Source organism: Macaca thibetana, chromosome 1, assembly GCF_024542745.1.
Source record: "Macaca thibetana thibetana isolate TM-01 chromosome 1, ASM2454274v1, whole genome shotgun sequence".
Lineage (NCBI taxonomy): Eukaryota > Metazoa > Chordata > Mammalia > Primates > Cercopithecidae > Macaca > Macaca thibetana.
Genome location: NC_065578.1, coordinates 79746322 through 79767174, shown reverse-complemented (window position 1 = coordinate 79767174; position 20853 = coordinate 79746322). Strand labels below are relative to the sequence as shown.

General features: G+C 35.5%; 1 pseudogene; it reads right to left on the bottom strand.

Annotated features, from left to right (window-relative positions):
* Window positions 1–9783: 9783 nt before the first annotated feature.
* LOC126949012 (cytochrome c oxidase subunit 6A1, mitochondrial-like) lies at window positions 9784–10205 on the bottom strand (annotated as a pseudogene).
* Window positions 10206–20853: the final 10648 nt, after the last annotated feature.

Below are 20853 nucleotides of genomic sequence, written 5' to 3'. Positions count from 1 at the left end.
CTTAGCCTACTGAGTAGTTGGGATTACAGGTGTTTGCCACCATGCTTGGCTAATTTTTGTATTTTTAGTAGATACAGGGTTTCACCATATTGGCCAGGCTGGTCTTGAACTTCTGACCTCAGATGATCTGCCGGCCTCGCCCTCCTAAAGTGCTGGAATTACAGGCGTGAACCACAGCACCTGGCCTAAGATTTAAAGTATATTTCTAAAATGGATTCAAACACTTTCAAAGTCAAGATATTTCTTTTTGAAAAAAAGATTTTTGTCTACAAACCGGAACTTTTCACATACACCCCAGTGAACACTGTGCAAGATGAAGACATGTGATTGGTTGAAACGCTCATTTACTGCTCTGCTATCATAACTTTCTCCTCTCCCTCAGCTCCACGCCTTACCTTGTATTTAGAGGATTTCAGGGTGTTAAGATTTTAAGTCTTATTTTAAATTCCTACTTGTGCACTCTGCTTGCATGCCCACTGTGTTGTTTCTTATAGTCTTCTCTCAGTTGAGAAAAGAAATAAAGAACTCTCTGTAGTGAAAAACATCATTTCAATAATGCATTTTACTTCATCAATTCAATGGAATTACCTTGGTGATTCTGGAAGAACTCTAATCCTCCAATACCTGTTCCCCCTCCTTCCATTAGAATTGTACTTTAAAAAAATCTGGATATGGTCAAGTGACTGATGACTTAAATGGGGTGTTTTAAATGAGGATGCTCTGGGAACACTCACAGAAAGTTCTCTTAAGAGTAAGCTGGACTACGCCCTTTGGTCTATTGAGAAAAAAAATTTATCTCTCTTTTCATATGCAGCCTGTATGGATACCAGCTTGGAGCATGAGCAGGAAGGACGCACCCAAATATGATGAATGCATGAATTTGAAGGAATCCTAAATTCCTGAGGACTTGATAGAATAGAGCCACCATACTGGTCCTAGACTACCAAGTTCCAGACCCTTATAAAGGAGAGAAATATATTTATGTTTCATTCAGAACAATTACTTTTAAATTTTTTTGAATGGAGACATTTATTTCACTTAGCCAAATATAATTCCGTTAAATTTAGTCATAATCAGATTTTTCTACCAGTCTGTGGATTTGTGACAATATTTAGCCCTTGGTTTGGGATTTACATTCTGGACCATATGTATCAAGAAATTACTGAGCACTTATCAAATGCAGAGTTATTTGGTGCACAGGATGGTGAGTTGATCTTTATGAAAATAAAGAGGACTCTGTAGGGAGCTATCCACAGCCTGCATGCTGAGACTGAAGCTATCCACAGTTTGCACGCCTGAAGAAAGTGACTTTGGACTTTATAATGAAAGCATTTAAATCTAAATCTGTGCCTCCTCATTCTGCCCCACCCGCATGCTTGCTCATAACTAGAAATGCATGAAAACCGTATTGTCTTGCTAATAAGCATGCCATTTACTGAATATTTTTGCTCTCCATTTCTACCTACGCTAACCTTGTCTAAGGACTGCAAACATAAAATTTAACATTCAGAGCTTTTCACCTGGTACAAACTTTATTTGCCTTAGACATGCAGATAAAGTTGCTTTTGGTAAAAATACAGAATGTTGGTTATTGTTTAGGCTTATACATATCCGTTCAAGTAAGTAATTGCCTTTAGAAGCTAATGACCTTTAGTCATTCTCTTTCTATGCTAAAGTCAAAGACCATGTAATATTTTCTAGAAAGCAACAGTAGAAGTGTAGCTTAAATATCAAATATCTGGTTGGGCATGGTGACTGAGGTCTGTAATACTAGCACTTTGGGAGGCCAAGGAAGACAGATTTCCTGAGCTCAGGAGTTCAAGGCGAGCCTGAGCAACATGGCAAAATCTTGTCTCTACTAAAAATACAAAAAAATCAACCAGGCATGGTGGCTCACACATGTAGTGCTAGCTACTTGGGAGGCTGAGGCAGGAGAATTGCTTGAATTTGGGAGATGGAGGTTGCAGTTAGCTGAGATGGCGCCACTGCACTCCAGCCTGGGCGACAGTGCGAGACTCCATCTCAAAAAAGAAGGGAACAAAGGCATTACAACTATTATAAGATGATCAAATTGTAGCTTGAAATAATTCTAAAAACTAATGGCAATTCTTATTTATGAATTTAATAATAATGGGTGTTCTTGATACTACTATATCAATAACCCCATTGTTAATTCACAATATTAATAACTGATAATTCAGTTTCATACCTAACTTTCAAGCTTTCATTAAGCAGGAAATCCTAAAATCTCCTCTGGTAGAGATGTCAAAATATTCTAAAGACAGAGGAGATAGGGAGAAGACATGAATGATTCACAGTAGAGATTTTTGATGTTTGAAAATTAAGGAGCCAAGTGAATATAGCAGCAAAGTATATTTCTTGGTTTACTCAAGAAATAACAGGCTTGCTTTTAAGAAATCAAAACAATGTTCTCAATTGTAGTCCATTCCAACATCATATATCAAGTGGTGGTACTGTGGGATCAAGAATAAGGCTCTTCTTCATAGAATCTGCCCCTTCTTCTGCATCTGTGAATCTATAATCTGCACAACTGCACGTGGCTGCCCTGATCCACTATCCACCCTTTCGCCTAAACTAGAAACATGAGCTTCATCCTTGATTTCCTCTCATATTTCCCTTATCTACTTCTCTCCCTCCTGACTGCCACTCCCTAGTTCCCAAGCTGCTTCTGGGAGTGTTTTTCTCTTAGCAAAGAGCTCAATAAACATGTGTAAGGATAAATGATTTGATTAGATATGAGCTATGGTTAACCTCTTTCCTCAAGGAGTGCTCTGCCAAGTATGAGAAGATGGACACAGAAGTTCCTTGTTCTTTAGGCTGATCAGGTGTCACCTCCTCCAGGAAGCCTTTGGATCCTCTCCCACCAATCAGATTGGGGTATGTGGCCCTCCTCTGATTTTCCAAAGAACCTCCTCCCCCCAAAATGAAAAGATCAAATATCAAATCTTTTGATACTTGATATCAAATATTTTGATACTTTGATCAAATATCAAAATATCAAATATCAAAAACCTCAGCATATTACCATTTCTTTATGGGGTCAATGTAGGTCTCATTTGCTCCCTAGGAAAACTTTTTCACCTTCAAGATGGCTGCCAGGTAGGACATTTTATAGAGAGCTGGTGTCAGCTTCTCTATAGAGCTTGATTTTTGAACCAGGGCAAACTAGCACCCTCTAGGCTCACAAATACCCCTTAGGCATATCTGGCTGAGAGGCAGCTGCTGCTGACAACGTGTGCTGAGGTCTGGTCCCACAGCTCCTGGGATGAAACAAGCAGGTGGGATCGATGTGAAAGAGCAACCATCACGTGGAAGCACAGGGCGAGGTTGTCTTTTTTATATTTTATATGAAACATTTCTGTGAACTAAGAAAAGAAAAACATAGATTGAGTAGGATTTTACAGCAGGGAGTATTGATGATGTTCAAGCTGATTTTCCCTTTCATCTTTTATTTTAAATTTGACAGTGTCTGCTTATGTATGTGTAAAATGACTCTCCCTGAACAAACTTGAGTAGATGCTCTGAAAAGTTAAAGGAAATATGGATGAAATAATTTCCCAGCTTTTATTACTATATTTAAGTAGTTTTCTACAGGGAAATGAATCTATCATTAAAATACATCTTCCTCTATCTTGTTTCCTTTTCTGAGTAAAATGTGTAATTTATAGAAAGTTTTTAGTGACTGTATTTTAAGTGATCTATTTTTCAAAAAGATTATGGCTCCGGTAAAGGGAAGGGTCTTACTCCCCTTCTCAAATGTATCCTGTGTTCTCATGGGGTGTTTTTGCAAGATCGGAGATAAAATTTCATTCCTTTTCATGACAGATTGAAGAACTATCTCTCCTCAGCAATGTGTTCTATCACATGTGAGAAAGTCTTTGGAGATTGGAAACTATTTTTCAGTTTATTCCCAACTTGATAAACATGTTTCTTTGATGAAACATTATTCTGAGGAAAAATAAATAGAATATCTGAAGGAAAATTAAGGAAGGCTGATTATGCATTACAAATGATCTAGGTAAACTATACAACTTTGATTTTTCCCAAAATGAAAAAAAAAAGCATAACGATTACCTTTTTCTTTCCTAATTTCCCCAAGATCTCCACTTTTCCTTCAAATGCCTTACCTTTCTGAGCAGATGTGCATGTGGACACATGCATGCATGTGCAGACACACACACACACACGTGCACACACACACACAGACACACAGGTTCCTTCAGACACAGGTCCCTTCAGACAAGTGTTCAATTCCCTTACCTGTTTTGACAAGAAATGCTTAGTGCAGTCACATGCCAGAGGCAATGGTTATACGAAAGTCACAGACCAGTAAAGATCACTTACATTTCTTATGAGCATTTTCATCTTCCTTTTGAGGCAGGGCCGCTAGCAAAGGAAAAAGATAAATGTTAGGGATCCTGACTATCAAATTCTTCGAGAAACTCCCATTCCCTCCAAATAATTTGACAGCCATTAAACTTTTGTTATCTTGCCTTAGGAAAAATGACCTTTTCCCTTCTGCTCCTCATCATAAGGTGTTTTCTCTTTCAAAATGAAGTGAAAGCTTTGACCCTTTTCCTGGATAACATATTTAAGAAAAACTAGTGATTTTTTAAAAACATTGTCCTTTAAAAGGAAACAAGAGGAATGGTCAATATGATACATTAATTTAACATATTTGACATATGTTCTGTGAGCTCAAACGTGTTTCTTGGAGGTCGTAAACATAGGCTTTGTGCAATTAAAATGACTTTACATTGGGCAATTTTGGGTATTTTTTCTAGTGTATGTGTATATTACTAGTGTTTAAATGGTTATTTTCTTCCATAAGTGACCATCTTCATGATTAGAGATGATTGACTAGAAGTAATATTATCACTATTAAATCCAAGCTATCAAAATGATACTGAAGATAAAGGAAACCTTTATTTTCATTTTTCTTTGGGAAATTTAGAAATATTGTAAAAATATTAAATTTTTGTACCTCAATATTCTGCTTAGACAATGTACTAAATGAAACACATTAACAAAAAATTTTGTGCTTAAAAAGGATCTGCTCAGGGACCTTACTCATCCTCAGGGAATATCCTACAGTTGATTCCAGGAATCATCTAATATAGTCTCATTATCATAAAAAGTCAATAGCACATAATAAGGGCAAAACTGTGATTAGAAATAGAATCCAGATCCTGATGCCTATTTAAATATTTAGGGTCAGATCACATTAAATATGTACTTAGTTTGTGTGAATATTTGTGGTTTCATCTTTAAATTGTACATGAGAGAGAAATAGCTGGTTTTCAAAGTTTGGTGGGCAATGAAAGTTTTAGGGTAACGTACATACTATAATAAAAGCAATTGAAAGATTTGGCTACACGACTCTTCACCCTTATTGTCTTTTCATTGACTGAAGGAAGAGAGCTTTACCCAAACTAGGTGGAGGGTAAAAGTCACTATCTAATTACAATGTCAAAGGGAAACATTATTAAAGATGATATTCTTTTCAAAGACAATTAGGACATATTGAGTGAGATTAAAATGTTAATCACCATTAATAAATTAAACACAATGTTTTAAAAGATTCAGGCTTGATTTTTCACTTGTGAAATAAATATGCATGTGTATAATAGTAAATATGTAAGAAACCCATTATGAGCTAGGACTCTGACCTGTGGACCTGCAAGTGAAATTTATCTTACCAAATATAATGGATAAAAAATTGAAAGAGGTTAAGATCCCTATCTATGGTCCCTTAATTTTAAGCTTACAAGCAGTAGGATAAAAATTAGTATTTTGTTCTCCTGATGGCCTACATTTATTCATTCAGTGTTAATTGAAGAGCTACAGTAAATTTAGGTTGCCCGTTAGTTTAAAAATCCAATATATAGAATTTAAATAAAATAAAAGAACAAAATAATGATCAGCTAAGCTATGTTGTTTGCACACATAGAGAGACTTTGAAACTTCAATCATTACTTGTGATATTTGCTTAATTTTATGAGGATTATACTTCGGCAATTCATTCTGCTTCAATTATAGTCCTTTAAAAAAAAACCAGCAGAACATTTATTATTGTACGAGTTACTTATTTGTATTAATTATCTTAGCTTGTCAATGTGAACTTACCTAATCAAATGCACCACATTGCATCAGAAAGATGGAAAAATCTGTGCTGGTAAAAGCTTCGTTTTCTTAAAGATACCTATTTCATATTATATCATAGGAGTTTTAGCACAAAATGTTTACATGTAATTCTCTGGAAAAGTTCCTCAAGAATAGAAGAACTATTTAGTCATGATTTAATATACCATAAAATACTATCTTTCCTCAGAGAAGAATGTTTTTAAGCAGTGTAACAGTTTACTTCCAAAACCTAAAACCATTGACCCTTTAGTTAAAGGATAATAGATAGTTTTATGACTAGCATGTTCATGGAAGTAATGAAATACATACTCACTTAGCCAAGAAATATGGCTCAGAAAATAAATTAGCAAGCTGTTTCAAACTTCTTGTCACTTGATTCGTCTTCAGACTTCTCCTATAGTGGTGCCTGAAAAATCACGAGAAAAGAAGGCGATTTATCAGAGCCTTATTCCAAGGTGTTTTTTGCAGTGCTGGGATCTTGATTTAAAATTGATTTTTAAAATTATAATTGTATTTAAAATTGATTTTTTAAATTATAATTGTATTTAAAATTGATTTGTATAATTATAACTGTAATTGCCCTTACTTTGCAATACTTGCATTGACTGCTTCCTTTTGAATCAAGATAGACAAAAATAGACAATTCTGTTTAAGAGTACAAAGGGTCATGCTCAATTTCAAACCACAAGCTGTCAAAACCCTAGTACTCTCCTGGCCCAGTCATTTTATACTTGATAAGTAAACCCACTTGAGGAATGTTTATATGCCCTGATGCTTTTGGACACATTCACTGACAGAACACATTCTTTGAAGAAATATATCAAAAGTGTTTATCTCCCTGAGCGTTACCCTAAACCCTGTCAGTGCTAATGATATCAGGACATGGATTAAATAAATCCTTTTGAGAGTGACTGTGAGTATTTCTGCATTCGAATCACAAATATAGAAATTTTGGCTGCAAAAGTGGGCAACAGATATTTCAACATGCACAGCACTTTGCTTGTATAAAAAGCTTTAATGGAGAACTGCCCCAGAGAAGCAGTGCTGTCACTCTTGGATTTCACATACAACGACTGCCTTCCACAAGCAGGAGAAAGGTATATTAATGCACAAATTGCATATGTGAGGATCATTGTATCACCATGTAGCAAAAATATAAGAATAACATGGTTTTTTTTTTTTTTTTTTTTTTTTTTTTTGAGACTGAGTCTGGCTCTGTCGCCCAGGCTGGAGTGCAGTGGCCGGATCTCAGCTCACTGCAAGCTCCGCCTCCCGGGTTTACGCCATTCTCCTGCCTCAGCCTCCGGAGTAGCTGGGACCACAGGCGCCCTAGTTTTTTGTATTTTTTAGTAGAGACGGGGTTTCACCGTGTTAGCCAGGATGGTCTCGATCCCTGACCTCGTGATCCGCCCGTCTCGGCCTCCCAAAGTGCTGGGATTACAGGCTTGAGCCACCGCGCCCGGCCAATAACATGGTTATTTATTTATTTATTTATTTAGAGACAGACTCTCACTCTGTCGCCCAGGCTGCAGTGCAGTGGCAAGATCTTGGCTCACTGCAACCTCCGCCTCCCTGGTTCAAGCAATTCTCTTGCCTTAGCCTCCTCAGTAGCTGGGATTACAGGCATATGCCGCCACATCTGGCTAATTTTTGTATTTTTAGTAGAGATGGGGTGTCACCATATTGGTCAGGCTGGTCTCGAACTCCTAACCTTGTGATCCACCTGCCTCAGCCTCTTAAAGTACTGGGATTACAGGCCATGAGCCACTGCGCCCGGCCCAAAATGGTTATTTTTAAAGTGATGACTAGGAAATGCTGGTTCTTTTAGTGACAATAATGAGTGTACATTGTGTGTCCTTCTTGCCTTCCATTTTCTCACACCATCAATGAATATAGACTATTATTTACTCTGCCCTATTAAAGTAATCAAGCCATTAATTTCTGTACAAATGATACTGTGAATTTGGAGACTAAATCTATTATCTTTATTATCAGCATAACAATGTCCTCTACCTTTCTTTCAATAAAAATTGATTTTTCAAGGAACTGATATTTTTCAGCATGTTTTTCTTTATATCCGCAATCATTTATTTTATAGCAGTCACAAATAAGTATTTTACAACAAAAGATAACATTTGAAACACAATTTACATGCTCTTTGTATAAAATGCTTTTATTTCTAAATGACAGTGATTTTTATGGTGAGAAAACTTAGTTTTCACTTAGTTTACTTAATTCATTATGAAAATGATTATTGTATATTTATTGATGACAAAATAACTTCAAAATTTATTATATTTATATGTATATAAAATTTTAGATATAATTAAAAGTGGATTAGTTCTAAACAAATAAACTTGCTTTTATATCTTTCTTTTTTTAATTTTTGAGATGGTGTCTCACTCTGTTGCCCAAGCTGGAGTGCAGTGGCGTGATTTCAGCTCACTGCAACCTCTGCCTACTGGGTTCAAGAGATCCTCCTGCCTCAGCCTCCAGAGTAGCTGGGATTACAGGTGTGTACCACTATGTCCAGATAATTTTTTGTATTTTTAGTAAAGATGGGGTTTCACCATGCTGGCCAAGCTGAAACTCCTGACCTCAAGTGATCCACCTGCCTTGGCCTCCCAAAGTGCTGGGATTACAGATGTGAGTCAGAGAACCTGGCCGACTTGCCTTTATTTCTAATGACTTTTAATATAAAGGTACTCTTTAACCTTTATTTCACATGGTTTTCAATTAAATATGACACATAAAACATATTCTTACAGCTGTTATTTATACTCTGGAATTAGTGGCTTAATATTTTAGAAACCCCTTTCAAAAATCCATAGAAAATATGTATTTCACCTAACCATTTTCCAGGCCATCACACATTTATTCATGCATTACCAAAATAAAGAGTCCGTTTTTCTGACCACGATGTCAGGTATTCTACTGTTTATTTATTATTAGCATTGCAGATAACAATATTTTTAAAATTATTTTTGTATTGCCTATCTGCATTTTATGAACACATCTATTTCTTAAAGATCAAGAGAAATATAGCATTCTATTATTTGGAGAACTACTGTCACAATTGAGTAATATTTGTGAAACTTGAAATTATTCAGACATTGACATAAATTTGTTAGCAGTTTGTGAAGCTTTAATGAGAAAACAATTGAATAAAGAAATTATTTGAATAATGGAAATAATGGATTCTTCTCTTTAAACTTCTCTTTGGTAACTGATTTTCTTAAACTTCATATTAACAAAGCTCTTCTCTTTAAACAATTTCACAGTTGCCACTAAGTGAGATAACCAGATAATTTTTGGAATCAGTTGACTTCATTATGCCTCATATTATGAATTATATTTATGAATGAAATAATCCTGCAGAAAAGTTGAAGAGTGGTTGTCTATATGGCTAAAGTCAAGTAAAAATGCCAATAAAATGTTTGAAAAATATACTTTGGATATATGAGTAAAGCAGGTACTTGACATCCAATTGCAAATTTTTTTATTTTTATTTTTATTTTTTTGAGTTTAACTTATTTATTTAAGCCATCTCCTGCCACAAGCAAAGGGATGGAAGATCAGGATACCAGTCATCATCTGATACAAGTAAAGAAGGTGAGCTTAAGGTCTCCTATAATTTTTCTGGTCCATGTGCAAAGCAATGGTCCAAACCAGTGCTGTGGTCCCCGGTGCCTGGGTAGTGGTCTGGATTCTTTCTTCATCTTTGTAACTAGTTGGAAGTGGATTCACGTGAGGGTTGTGGAATACAGTAGGGTTACCATCCCCCCAGGGAAATGGCTTGGTCCTGATGCGAAGCTGGGGTAGGGTATGAACTCGGGTCTCTGGTGCTCTCCGTGGCGTGACTTCAGGAGCACATTCAGCATGCTGCATGCTACTTCCGGGAGCACGAGGAAGTAGGTGAGGGCCTTCCACGTGTTAGCTGAGCCCTCCTCACCATTGTAGCCCCTCGACAGAGGCCACCCCAGCTGTGGGCGGGACCAACCCAGCAACCAAGAAACCCTGGACACAGCAGCTGCCTCCATTTTCGACCTGGACTCTGCAACTGTTAAAGTACTATTTTAAATCTCTACCCAATAGTTTCTATCAGTATGTATTTATAAAACGGATAAGAAAAAAATCCACTAGAAAGAGCTGCATAACAGCCCATTAAACCAGAGTTGCTCCATTGCTGTAACTGATGCTTTGAAACTGATGTGGCACAAACTGTAGTGAACTACAGTGAAAAAAGGAAGTTCAAAAACAAAAACTGTATTATTTATTTATTTATTTATTTATTTATTTATGGTATTCATGCTTTTCAGAACTAAGTTCTGAAGAGAAAAAAAAAGTTTTAACAAAAAAAAAAACCATTTTTTTTTATTACCAACTTTAGTCCATACCATGTTAGTTTTAAATAGATGGTAGAGTTGATAAACTGCAATTTGTAAGGATGATGTGGAGCTACTTACTACAGGCTGTGTTTTTTTTATCCTATAGATGATCTGAATACTACTTGAGTTTAAATATCTTATTTTAAATATAAAGAAGGAATACTCTGTATTATTAAATTGAAAATAAACCAATTCTGGAAGAAAAAAACAATAACAAGTAAAATGTTTACATTTCTCTTATTAGGAATTAATCTGTATGTGTTCACTTACCTTTTTTTGGTTGGGTTTTTTTTCCTTTCTTTTTTTTTTTTTTGAGACAGAGTCTCACTCTGTTGCCCAGGCTGGAGTGCAGTGGCGCGGTCTCGACTCACTGCAAGCTCCGCCTCCCGGGTTCACGCCATTCTCCTGCCTCAGCCTCCCGAGTAGCTGGGACTACAGGTGCCCGCCACCACGCCCGGTTAATTTTTTGTATTATTTTAGTAGAGACTCACTTATCTTAACAGATACCTGTGATATTCATTCTCCTCTATAGTCCACTATACTTAGTTCTCACGTACAATTGTTTATTTCTACTTATAGTATATATGAAGGTGTATTATGTATTATTTGTTATATATAAGTGGCTGCTATATGAAGATATAAAATAAATGTATATCATATGTATGTGTGTATCTTTATATAACTCTGATTTGGTTCTAACTGAAATTACTAGGCATTACTATAAATTTTTAAATATTCTATTTGTCTTATACTCAGTGTATTTGATACTGTTTATAGAAAGAAACCTTAAAGACTATTAGAATACTACTTTATCTTAAATATTTTATTTCTTGAAATGTAGCATGATAAATGTAAACTTTTTAAAGTAAATCTTTTACTAATTTTTTTTTTTTTTTTTTGAAACAGAGTCTCGTTCTCTCACCCAGTCTGGAGTGCGGTGGTGCGATATCGGGTCACTGCAAGCTCTGCCTCCTGGGTTCACGCCATTCTCCCGCCTCAGCCTCCCAAATAGCTGGGAGTACAGACACCTGCCACCATGCCCGGCTAATTTTTTTTTTTTTTTTTTTTTTGCATTTTTAGTAGAGACAAGGTTTCACCGTGTTAGCCAAGATGGTCTCAATCTCCTGACCTTGTGATCTGCCCATCTTGGCCTCCCAAAATGCTGGGATTAGGGGAGTGAGCCACTGCATCTGGCCCTCTTTTACTAAATTTTTAAAAAGAATTTGGTTTTCAGATATTATATCAGGAGTTTAATATATAAGTGTATATTATTATTTTTATGAAAGATTCCTCTGTTTTAAAAAGTGTGATATCATTTTTTGTTGACTGAAATGAGAAAAATATTACATTTAATCAACATCTAAGTTTTAAAGTCAAGAATAACTTTGTATTTACATTTTTATCTTGTTCATGTACATGAAATTATGTTTAATGAATACTCAATTTTTCACTCTTTGATATTTTCATTAGTTTGTTGTAGTGGAGTAGCCACTGACACTGATGTTTATTTATACTTGATTTGTTAGAAATATCTTATTATATATTTTTCATAAAATCAAATAAGAATTACAGATTAGTTGGCTAAAGTAGCAAGTCCAAATAATTCCTAATATACCTTCTAAAATGGCTGTCAGTAGCAAGTCAAAGATCTTCTGTAAGAGGAAATCATACGAAACACAGCAAACTGGTTATTGTTTTGAAATGTGCTCAATGGATCCAACACCACTCCAAGTGGTCTCTTCCCTTTTCCACTCAGCCTTCCTGGAGATAGTCTCCAGCAAGCTGAAGTAGCAATGTTGTGCATGGGCTCAAGAGCTCTTGTCTGTGCTGAAGACCTTTATATATATGTATACAGATACAGGTTGAGTATCCTTTATCCAAAATGCTTGGAGCCAGAACTGTTTTAGATTTCGATAATTTTCAGATTTCAGAATATTTGCATATTCATAATGAGAGGTCTCAGGGTTGAGACTCAAGTCTAAACATGAACTTCACTTATGTTTCATGCACACCTTATATACATTGACTGAAGGAAATTCTAGACAATTTCTAAAATAATTTTTTTTGCATTAAATAAAGTACGTGTGCACTGAACCATCAGAAAGCAAAGGCATCACTATCTCAGCCGCCCCTGTGGACAATCTGTGGTTGTTTGGCATCACCATTATTCTTGACTCTGAATTTAAATCCTACCTAGAAGTAATCATTTTCTTAAACTTATTCACATGTAAGTACGTAGCAGTAAAAAATATAACATACCATCCTGGACAACATGGTGAAACCCCGTCTCTACTAAAGATACAAAAATTAGCTGGGCGTGGTGGTGCGCGTCTGTAGTCCCAGCTACTCAGAAGATTGAGACAGGAGAATCACTTCAACCCTGGAGGCAGGGGTTGCAGCTAACTGATATCGCACCACTGCACCGTCTCAAAAAAAAAAAAAAAAAATATATATATATATATATATATATATATATATATATAAACATACCATTAATACAGGAAAACATAATGTGTTCAGGGTAACTAAAGCAGCACAGTAGCATCTCCAGAATACCTGTATCAGCTCTTAAACAACAGCAGTAAGAAACAACAGCAGGCTTTGATTTTCCACTGATGATACTGTGTTTTGATTAAAAGGTTTCTCTACACTGTATTCTATTTTTTTTTTTTTTTTTTTTTTTAGGTGAGAAAAAATATCAGAAGCAGTTAAGAGACCAGGAAGTGGTTCCTTTAGGGATGAGGGATGTTCTGCTGAATAGCTTTTTAAAATGTTTCCTCCAGAGTCATCTGCCTCACTAACAATGGTTTTCAGTCTTAGAAGTCTTTCTTTGATTTTATAAACTGATATGATTTCCTGTTCTGTTAGGAATGCACGCTGTTGTAGTTCTTCCCTAAGCCCACCACACATTTTCACCATGTGGTCTATAGGCATTTTCCCTGCAGTGTCAACAATATCATTTTCATTGTCCACTTGTGGCATCACGTGGGCACCCAAAAAGTTTTGGAATTTGAGGCAATTCAGATTTCAGATGTTTGGATTAGGGATACAACCTGTAATAAAAGAAACTATGTCTTTAAAAACTACCTTGAGATACAAAGGTTAAAGACATTTGAGATACTGTCATTAAAAGTGTCCTGTCTTACTTAGAAAGTTAGGCAAAATGCCTCATTGTAAAGGAAAACCTGTCATTTTAGTATGAAACATGGATCTCCCAACATCTTGAAGGTTAGATATAACACAAAAACCTCTGTACTTAGAGTTTAAAACTTGTAGGCAGGAGGCCTCTGATTTTTCTCATTCACATGTACCTCCTAAAATCACTACAAGGGCCAAAGTTAAAGACTGACCTCTGAAGTCCTACACTCAGTTTTATTTACAAACAGAACAAAACAAACAAAAACATTCTCTTTGTTTTCATTGCATCTGTAATACTTCCCATTTACCTCTGAATAAGACTTTGAGTCTTCTCATTTTTTTTTATTTTAGGTTAGCCGAAGATGAATCAATGAGCCTTAAGGACTTGATTCATTAGTATGATAGTTTAATGCATAGATGTTCAAACTTACAAAGTTCTGAATACATGATATATTTATAGTGTCTAGAACACATTTATGCTCAACATTAGAATATTATGTTATCAATAATTTTCCACTTTCTTTTTAAAAGAGTGAGCATTGGTTATAATCAGTGAACATTTCTAAGAACAGAGGAGCCGGTTAAATATAACCAGTTTCCTCCCATCTCTAATGTGTTATTGTAGCTTCAAGATGGGGAATACATATATAATTCTACTAAGATACTTGAAGCAAAAATATATTGTGCTACCAATTGAGTTTACTTTTGGCAATTCAGGTATTTTCCATGTAGCTTCTGTCTGTTAGTAGAATAACTTGCACTGAGTAGTCCCTGAAAGTAGGTAGATTTTAAACTGCCCAAATATAAATAGTCCAGATCAAATGAGACTGAATTTCTCCCCATTAATTGTGAATTGGTATTGCTGTTAAAAAATAGGATTTAAGACTTTTTTTGTTCTTGATTTAAAGTTCTGTACTTTGCTGTCTCGGCAATTTATAATCATTGTTTTCTGTGTCAATATTAATATATGATGAACTATTCTGAAAGCAATTATACATCAATGAATTAATTTCTGGGAAATGTACATATATATCAAGGAAACTCAAGCTCATAGACATATTTAAAATATCCATGTCACAATATCTTGCATTTTTCAAAGCTTTGACTTAAATTCTAACTTAACAATTGCTACAGGTTACAGGTAACATAAGACTCTGATATGGGTATATATGCAAAAGCAGTCCTGGCATAATGGCATATTTCTGCATTTACTTTAATAACTCATGGAAATCATATGAGAATATTTAAATAAATGTAGTCCGTGCATTTGAGTTCCATATCATCCATTCTAATGAATATGCATCGATTCAAAGTTTTGAACAATCACATCATTCCCTTCCCCTCATTTTTCATGTGAAAAGCAAGGACACTCTATTTGAAAATAACATTAACACAATGTCATGATTGAGTATTTAAATGAACAAAAGTCAGGAAAATCATTTTCTCATTTCTCTAGAGCTGTAGCTTGGCAACATAGTACGTATCTTGAAAAATAAAACTGCTAAAAAAAGCATGAGATATTCCTAAATAAACAACCATTCATTTTATTTTCCTGCGAAACATTTTTAAAGAGAAAAAAACGGTAATCTCAAGTCATTGACAAGCTAATGTTAACAATGCAGCAAACCAAATGAAAAATCCTTAAATTCTTCTAGTCAATTCAATGAAGCTTTGCCCAAGGCATGTAAAAATATGGATGGTTGCAAACTAAAATAAGTAAGCCACCTGGCTATGGGGAAAATAATTGTAATCTGATGACCCACCTGGTCTCTCAAAGTGAATTATTTGTATTCAATATTTAGCAAAATCTGCTTGGTATTTTCCCATGAGCACTCAATATTTCTAAACCAAACCCATACCCATTCAAAATTAAAACAATGATTGAAGTACAAAAATTATTCAAGTATTTCTATTCAGCTAACAATCCTCCTGACTTACTTAAATCTTCTGTAACATCATTTGAAGTAACACCAACAAAATTGTACTTCACCATAACTAGACATTTGTCTTTATAACCTGAATTTCTTTGTTGTTGGTGGTGGTGGTGGTGGTATTTTTTTGTTTTTTTGTTTTTTTTGGAAACAGGATTTCATTCTGTCACCTAGGCTAGAGTGTAGTGGTGCAATCAGGGCTCACTGTCACCTTAACCTCCCTGGGTTCCTGTGATCCTGCCACTTCAGCCTCCTGAGTAACTGGGTCTACAGGCATGCACCATCATGCCTGGCGAACTTTCGTATTTTTTGTAGAGGAGAGTTCTCCCTCTGTTGCTCAGGATGTTCTCAAACTCCTGGCCTCAAGTGATCCTGAGCCACTGCACCTGACCTTGGATTTCTTCAGAAAAGAAAAAGAATTTTTTTAAAAAAATTATTTTAGTGAGCATTTAATTTCAAATCATGTGTGATTACTTTTTCCTCTGGAAGAATTTAATGCCCCAGAAACTAGTAAATGAGAAATATTAAAATCAGAATTTTGAACCACTTTGATTCTAGTAAAGTTACATTCATGATGTCCTGTGAAAAGGGACAGTATAAGCAAACCTTAATGAATCAGAAAGAGTATCTTGAGCTTAACCCAAGCCAATTTTGCTATACTCTGACAGATAAATTTTTCTGTATGCAGATGGCCAAGTCAGCAGTGCATGATATGAGTACAGGAGGTGGAAACATTTTATCACAATATTTTGAGAAATAAAGAAAAGGGGTTTTGGGGATTTGGAATAAGAAAAGATACGTAAAATGAATGGAGTAGGATATGGTCAGTACATGTTCTTTATAGGTCCTGTGATTAAAAAAAAAGTCTCTATGTTAAATATCATTGCATTTCTCTTAGAGACTAACAATATGTTGTAAATTTAAGTCCTGAGAAATTTTGCCATAATAACATATATTTAAATTTTATTTATTATTCTTTACATTCTTTGACTTGGAAATGTTTATCTAAGAAATTATTAATACTGTAACAGGATATTTGTGTTGTTCACAATACATTTTGGGAAACGGAATATAAGGAGAACAAATACATTATTGGAAAACTATATATGTACAGATGTCTGAATTACAGAATGACTATACCAAGCATTGTGGGAAAAGAGCTTAGAGAATGTAGTAGAATAGGAATCTTGAATATCATTGCCAAGAAATTATCACATTATCCATAGGCTATGAGGCTGTGAGGAATTGTTAAAGATTTTTAGTAGACATCTAATACGATCAGATATATATTTCAGAAATATCCCTGCCAACAATATTTAGAATATAATTGGGGAAACAAGAGTTAGGGTTGATAAAACTGAAGTCAAATAGACCAATTAAAAACTGATTCCAAAAAAGAAAAGTAAAGGCTTAACATATTACTGTGAGATGGGTTGAAATGAGAGAAATGGAATTGGGGGATATTATATGAGCGGATTAATAGAATTAGGGGGCCAAGTTAAATGTACAAGATGAATGATATTTAGGAATCTTGGATAAATCTCAAGTCATCATAGAAACAGATGGAACGGTGACCTAGAAAAACAGGTGAGAACAGCAGTGAAGGTTTTAGATTTGTGTGTGTGTGTGGTGACCTCTTAACCTCAATCTTAGCTAAACTTTTTTGGCAAAAGACATATTGGAAAGCTTGATGACTCCATTGAGGTCTCTAGTGGATGGTTAACTAGGTATTATAATAGTAAAGCATGCCCCATCCCTGTTGTGGCTTAGTAGGAGAATTGAAACTCGCTATCTAGTTTCATTGTGCAAAAAAATAAAAATTTCTTTCCAGCCATGTACCCAACTTTCTGCCTTCACTGGTGGAATTCAGTTGGTAGATGAATTGCCCATATGGGAAAGATTGAATCAAGCAGCTAAATGAAAGCTGTAGGTAGGGATGCACTTGAGGTAGGACTGCATTACACATTGGGAGGTCAATGGGTAGCAAGTCAGTCTTTAGAGAGTGGTCGTTCTCACTAGATGAAAAAGAATAGAAAACCTGGGTACTGACTCAGGCTCTGTGACCCTCCCTGGCAGTGGTTGCGCTTCCTTCTGGCTTCTCAATCTAATCCTATCCCACCTAATGGTACCCAAACTCCCAAATCTTTCCCCTTGATTGTGATCTAGTTTCCAGAAATGCTTAGGTAACACGTGGCCTCAGGGAACAAGGGTAGTAAAGAGACTTAAGTCTGTTCTAAGGTCATCTTCAGATCCTTTTAGCCTTGGTATGAGACCAAATTTGACCTTCCTTAATTAGAACATTGGCCTCTCAACACTGCTTATGTTGCTGACAAGTGTGGCCCCACCTCAGCCTATTTTCTTCAGTCCACATATACTATATATTTCTCAACTAAATGTCTTTTCTTATTCTCATTTACATTCTCCCCTTCACAAGGAAAGAGAAAACTTTGAAGTTCTCCTATGCTTCTCTTAGAAACGTCAAGGGACAGTGTTAGATCCTCTTTGTGTCTAAACCAGGGCACAGCAAACTACAGGTTGTGTGCCAAATTTGACAAATGTAATGTTGTATGTTCTGTGACCTAAGAATGATTTTTACACTTTTAAATTGTTGAAAATTATCAGGAGAATAGTATTTGCTGATGTGAAAATGATACAAAATTCAAATTTCAGTATCTGTAAAGAAAATTTCATTTATTCAGTTATTTATTGTCCATGGTGGTTTGCTTACTACAAGGGCATGGTTGAGAAAAGTTAGTTGTGACAGAAATTATATGACCTACAAAGCTTGCAGAATTTACTATCTGGCACTTAATAAAAAGTTTGCCAACCTCTCATCTAGATCATTTTCTTACCTTCATTAATACCCGCTATTCCAACAGTGTTCCAGACATTAAACCCTCTATGAGGCCTACTCCCCAGAAAGTAGGGCAACAGTAGCTTTTATTTTGAGATTTTCCTCAACTTAAAGGAAGTTTCCATCACCCATGAGACTCATTCTAAAAGAAAGACGAGAGCAGCAACTACAGAAACAGCCATGTTTTAGCTCTTCCTCTGTTTTCAGATCACTTCTACCAGGGTAGAAAGAGTTTTCTATCTCCTGTCTAGGTACTTCTGTTCAAACTACTCCTGCTTCTCAGCCCTTTGGTGAAAACAAAGAACTTTTTCTGCCACCAAGAAGTCTGGCTCTTAAGATGGAAACCCTGAATTTCAGGGCTATGATCTCTGTCATGGACTTACAAATTCAGTTTAAAGGCTCAAAAGCTGCCTCTATGTAACATCATCTTGAGGACAGATGTTTATAGAAAGCAATTGGTTATGTGTGAATTGTGGGTTACGAATAATGGCTACACAGAAGCCCCGGCAGAAATCCCCAAATTTCCTCCTTCTACCATTTATTAAATACTTATTAATTTGTTTTTCAGACATTATGATAAATGCTTTACCTTTTGTTTATTTAGTTCTAGCAATATCCCTGTAATTTGGACTTATTATATCATTTCACAAATGAGGGGACTAAGACACAGAAATATTAAATAAGTTGTCAAAACTTGCTTGATTAATTCGTAATAGAGGCACATTAATAAGTGAGAGAGGTAAGCCTTCATTGGAAGGCCGAGCTGGGAGGGTATCTTGAGCCCAGGATTGGTGACTAGCTTGGGCAACATAGTAAGAACGCTGTCTCTCCAAAAAAAAAAAAAAAAAAAAAAAAAAAAAAAGTAAGTAGTTGGGTGTTGTGGTGTGTGCCTGTAGTCCCAGTTACTGGAGGATGGCTTAAATTCAAGAACTTGAGGCTGTAGTGAGCTGTACTACACCACTGCACTCCAGCCTGGACAGCAAAAAGGGACCCTGTCTCAACCCTCCCTCTCTAAAAAAAACTATTGAACCTTTGTCCATACAACTCCAATTCTCTGTGCTCTGTGTGTGTGTGTGTATGAAAGGCAGAAATAGTCAGGAAACCTAACTTTAAAATCAGAAAAAAAAAGAGATAATTATAGTAATCCTGGAGAAGAGTTTTGCACATTTTGTTATGTTAAGATGCATTAAGTGTACAAAACAAAAGTATCTATCCAGCACTTCACAGCACTTTACAACATAGTTTTCAATACCTCCATAGTTATAATAGTGAAATGTTAGAGGAGAGTTTGATAAAAGCCATAATTATTCTGAAGTTGTTACCAATATGTGTAATACTGAATTGAAAGACTGAATGCTCCAATTTAGTATATTCTGTAAAGCAAACTTCTCATGACAGTGTGCTGGTGGTCACAGTGTGGGCAGAATGGCCAAAGGGAAGTGTGGTGAAATATATATCAAGGGAGAATTTCTGATAACTTCTCTTTACTGAAAATACATTTCCATTTCAATGTTAATATATGTGAGAATTTCCTTTCATGTTGATGGCCTTTCAAAGGTATTTTCTTTTCATACTTGAAGCTGATTTTTAATAATATTTTACTATTCAAGAGCTTTTAGTGATAGAGCATTTTAGAAATGTTTTGATATTGAATGATATCAACAGCTTTCTAGGCTGAATCCAGCATAAAATAAACTACTTCTACAGCATGATTTACTTGAAATTATACTTCATGGTATACATGGTTTCAGAAAAGATATGATTAAACCATTTTTAAACTTTGAACTAAAAAAAAATCTGTCTATATATCTCCTTATCTATAAATCTGGATGAAAATATGAACTGCCAGTAATGGTTGATACAAATTACCATTTTATACATAGTGGGCCCAGCAATGTGTGTGTGTGTGTGTGTGTGTGTGTGTGTATACATGCACAGAATAGGAAAAACAAAAATAAATACACTGATTAAAAGAAGAAACGAATTTATGAGGCCAACATCATCCTGATACCAAAGCCTGGCAGAGACACAACAAAAAAGAGAATTTTAGACCAATATCCCTGATGAACCTCGATGCAAAAATCCTCCATAAAATACTGGCAAACCGAATCCAGCAGCACATCAAAAAGCTTATCCACTATGATCAAGTGGGCTTCATCCCTGGTATGCAAGGCTGGTTCAACATACGCAAATCAATAAACGTAATCCAGCGTATAAACAGAACCAAACACAAGAAACACATAATTATCTCAATAGATACAGAAAAGGCCTTTGAAAGAATTCAACAGCCCTTCATGCTAAAAACTCTCAATAAATTCGGTATTGATGGAATGTATCTCAAAATAATAAGAGCTATTTATGACAAACCCACAGCCAA